This window comes from Nicotiana tabacum, chromosome 6 (assembly GCF_000715075.1).
Source record: "Nicotiana tabacum cultivar K326 chromosome 6, ASM71507v2, whole genome shotgun sequence".
Classification (NCBI taxonomy): Eukaryota; Viridiplantae; Streptophyta; class Magnoliopsida; order Solanales; family Solanaceae; genus Nicotiana; species Nicotiana tabacum.
In genome coordinates, this window is record NC_134085.1 from 83,064,686 (window position 1) to 83,069,740 (window position 5,055).

Here is a 5,055-nt window from a genome sequence, read left to right on the forward strand (position 1 = left end):
CCCGAGGTGCCTATTATTATCCCCAGAATTCAAGAGACCTTAGCAAAGTTTTTGAGCATGTTCGGCATTTTAGCTCAAGCTGGATTGATTCACATTGCACTAGCTACATCTCAGGCTGGGGGAGGAGCTTAGACTCCTTCGGCCCGTACTGCAGAGTAGTAGGTCCATATTGATCAGGTCTTAGGTGTCATGCCAGTACAACTGGTTATTCCGGTTCAGCTTGAGGACATGCCAGAGGTATCATAGGAGGTGCATAAGTGACTTGAGAGGTTCAAGAATTATGATCCTCCTTCTTTTGGAGGCACAACTACTGAGGATGTGGAGGGTTTTCTAGAGAAGTGCCACCATATTCTCCACACCATGGTTATTGTGGTGGTGAGCAGAGTTACTTTTACTATATTTCAGCTAGATGAGCAGCGTATTGATGGTGGCAGGTTTATGAGGAGAGTAGGCCAGCTGATGCAGCCCCACTAATTGGTCTAAGTTTTCAGAGATGTTTTTGAGAGAATTTTTTCCCTAGACCCTTCGGGGTGCAAGGTGCACAAAATTTGAGCAGCTACGCCAGGGGACTATGTCCGTGTCAAAGTATGTCATCAGGTTTAGTGAGTTGTACCGATATACACATGCCTTGTTTTCTACAGTAAGAGTCCGTAGATTCATCGAGGGGCTCAATTATGGTCTTATATTAAGCATTGCTCGAGAGTTGGAGACGGATACTTGGTATTAGTAGGTTGTAGAGATCATGCAAAAAATGGAGGGTATACGGGACCGAGAGAGGGAGGACCGGGAGTCCAAGAGGCCTCGAGGTAATGGAGGATTTAACGGTGGCCACACTGCAATTTCAAGCCTACATGGCAGAGGATATGTGAGTCGTTCAGTTCATTCGGTAGTTCTAGCTCCGGCTATTCCAAGGTCTCAGGTTTCCCACTATACACAACCACTTTCCAGTGCACCAGCTACATGGGGTGCCTTTAGCAATCAGTCTAGCCGACCAGGCTAGAGTCAGTTTCACCAGCCACGCCCATCGAAAGCTTGTTTTGAGTGTGGTGATACCAGACATATGGTGAGGGACTGTCCTAGACTTAGGAGGGGTGCACCTCCACAGACTACATAGGCTCCACGGATTTTGTAGGGTCCACATGCCATGGTTGATGCTCCACCTACACTGCCAACTAGAGGTGGAGGTCAGGTGGGTAGGGTCCCCTAGAGGGGGAGGCCAAGGCTTATTTCTATGCTCTTCCTGGTAGGACGAAGGCGGTTGCATCAGATGCTGTCATCACATGTATTGTTTTGATCTGTCATATAGATTCATTAGTCTTATTTGATCTGGGTTACACTTATTCATGTGTGTCATCTTACTTTGCTCTGTATTTGGATATATCTTGTGATTCTTTGAATGCTCTTATATACATGTCAACGTTTGTGGGAGATTCTATTATTTTAAATCATTAGTTGTGTTTAGTCACTATTGGTGGTTATGAGAACATAGGTGATCTATTGTTGCTTGGTATGGTAGACTTTGACACGATCTTGGGCATGGATTAGTTGTCGCCCTATCTCGCTATTCTGGATTGTCATTCCAAGATTGTGACACTAGCTATGTCAGGGTTGTCGCGGTTGGAGTGGAGGAGTACATTGGATTATATTCCTAGAAGAATTGTGTCCTTTCTAAAGGCACAACGAATGGTTGAGAAGGGGTGTGAAGCATATCTAGCCTTTGTGAGGAATGTTAGTGTTGGTACTCCTACCATTGAGTCAGTTCCAGCAGTGAGATATTTCTCAGATGTATTCCCAGCAGACCTACCGAAGATGCCACATATAGGAATATCAATTTTGGTATTGACCTAATGCCTATCACTCACCCCATTTCTATTCCACCATATCGTGTGGCACTAGTGGTGTTGAAGGAATTAAAGGAATAACTTTAGGAGTTTTTTGATAAGGGTTTCATCCGGCCGAGTGTTTTGCCTTGGGGTGCTCTGGTTCTATTTGCGAAGCAAAAGCATGGTACTATGCGAATGTGTATTGATTGCAAGCAACTGAACAAAGTTACAGTCAAGAAAAATGCCCACTACCGCACATTGATGACTTGTTTGATCAACTTCAGGATGCTAGAGTATTCTCAAAGCTTGATTTGAGGTTAGGGTATCATCAGTTGAAGATTGGGTATTTAGACATTCCGAAGACCACTTTCAGGACTCGGTATGGTCACTATAAGTTTCTAGTGATGTCCTTTGCGGTGACCAATGCCCTAGCAATATTTAGGTACTTGATGAACAGTGTGTTCCAGCCATATCTTGATTATTTCGTCATCGTGTTCATGGACGACATCTTGGTGTATTCTCATAGTCGAAAAGATCATGAGCATCACTTGAGGACCGTGCTCCAGACCTTGAGGGAGAGAAGTTATATGCAAAATTCTCCAAGTGTGAGTTCTGGCTTGATTCATTGGCATTTTTGGGTCACAAGGTGTCTAGTGAGGGGATTAAAGAAGATCCGAAGAAGATTGAGGCAGTTCAGAGTTGACCTAAACCATCTTTAGCTACCGAGATGTGGAGTTTCCTTGGTCTGGTCGGATATTACTGCAGCTTGGTAGAGGGTTTCTCGTCCATTACTGCACCTTTGACTAGATTGACCTAGAAGGGTGCTCTTTTCAGATGGTCCGATAAGTGTGAGGTGATCTTTCAGAAGCTTAAGACTGTATCTACGACCCCAGTATGGGTATTGCTTAAAGGTTTGGGGACTTACATTATGTTTTATGATACGTTGTGTATTAGGCATGGTGCGATGTTGATTCAAGACAGTAGGGTGATTGCCTACGCGTCTCGGAAGTTAAAGGTTCATGAGAAAAATTACCCTGTGCATGACTTAGAGTTACCGGCCATTGTTCATGTATTGAAGATTTGGAGGCACTATCTGTATGGTGTTCCATGTAAGGTCTATACCGGCCGTCAGAGTCTTCAGCATTTGTTCAAGCAAACAGATCTAAATTACGACAATGAAGATGGTTAGTGTTGCTGAAAGACTATGATATCATCATTCTATATCATCCCGGGATGGGCAATATGGTGGCCAATGCCTTGAGTAGAAAGGCTGTGATTATGGATAGTTTAGAATATTTACTGTCAGTAGAGAGGCCACTAGCCATAGATGTTCAGGCTTTGGTAATCAGTTTGTGAGACTGGAGTTTTTGGAGCCTAGTTGGGTTCTTGCTTATGTGGTTTCTCGGTCTTCATTGTATGGGCACATCAGAGCGCGTTAGTATGACGACCCCCATTTGCTTGTCCTTAAGGACATAGTGCAGCATGACGATGCCATGGAGATTTCTATTGGAGATTAAAGGGTGATGCAGATGCAGGGTCGGATATGTATGCCAAATATGTATGGGTTGCAAGAGTTAATTCTTGAGGAGGCCCACAGTTCGCGGTATTCCATTCATCTGTTGCCACCAAGATGTATCAGGATTTGAGGTAGCACTATTGGTGGAGAAGAATGAAGAAAGGTATAATAGAGTATGTGGCTTGGTGCTTGAACTGTTAGCAGGTGAAGTACAAGTATCAGAAGCCGGGCGATTTTTTTCAGAGTTGATATTCTAGAGTGGAAGTGAGAGCGTATTACCATGGATTTCATTGTTGGGCTTCCACGAACCTTGAAGAAATTTGACGCAGTATGGGTTATTGTGGATAGACTAACAAAGTCTGAACACTTCATTTCGGTTGTGGCTACCTATTCTTCAGAGCAGCTGGCTCTGATCAATATCTGTGAGATTGTCCATCTTCATGGTGTGTCGGTCTCCATTATGTCTGATCAAGGCACACAGTTCACATCGCATTTCTAGAGAGTTGTGGAATGTGAGTTGGGCACACGAGTTTAGTTGAGTACACCATTTCACCCTTAGATGGATGGGCAGTCCGAGCGCACCATTCAGATCTTGGAGGTTATGGTACGTGTCTGTGTTATGGATTTTGAGAGTTCATACGATCATTGCAGAGTTCACCAACAACAACAGCTAACAATCAAGTATTCATATGGCTCCTTATGAGGCCTTATATGGGAGGTGGTGACGTTCTCTAGTAGGTTGGTTTGAGCTGAGAGAGGCTAGGTTGTTGGCCACTGATTTGGTTCAGGATGCTTTAGAGAAAGTCAAGTTAATTCAGGATCTGCTTCGTATATCACAGTCTAGACAGAAGAGTTATGCTAATCGGAAGACTCGTGATGTAGCATTTATGGTGGGAGAGAGGGTTTTGCTTTGGGTTTCACCCATGAAGGGTGTGATGAGATTCGGAAATAAGGGAAAGTTGAGCCCTAGATATATTGGTCCTTTTGAGATCCTCAGGAAAGTAGGTGAGATGGCCTACAAACTTGCATTGCCACCCAGCTTATCGGCAGTTCACCCGGTGTTCCATATTTGCATGCTTCGAAAGTATTATGGTGATCCATCACATGTATTAGATTTCAGCTCAGTCCAGTCGGACATGGACTTGGCTTATGATCAGGAGCCGGTGGCTATCATGGATAGGTAGGTTCGAAAGTTGAGGTCAAAGAACACTGCTTCAGTGAAGGTTCAATGGAGGAATCATCCGGTCGAGGAGGCAACCTGGGAGATCGAGCACGACATGCGAAGTTTCTATCCTCACCTTTTTGACACTCTAGGTATGTCTCTATGCACGTTCGAGGATGAACATTTATTTTAAGAGGGAAAGAATATAACGTTTGAGGACGAACGTTTAATTTGAGCCCTGTTTCCCCCATTTGATGTTTCACACTTATGTATTTGTGGTTTTATGACTTGCGGGGTTGATTAATTTCGTTCCGGGAAGGTTTTGAGTTGATTTGGTTCCTTTGGTCTTGGTTCAGGCCGGAGGAGGAGCTTAGACTCCCGCGGCCCGTACACCATCGTAGTGGGTCAACATTGATCAGGTTTTGGGTGTTATGCCAACACAGACCGTTATTCCGGTTTAGCATGAGATCAGGTTAGAGTCATTAGAGGAGGAGAATAAGAGGCTTGAGAGGTTTAAGAAGTATGATCCTGCTACTTTTAGTGGCCGAGTTACG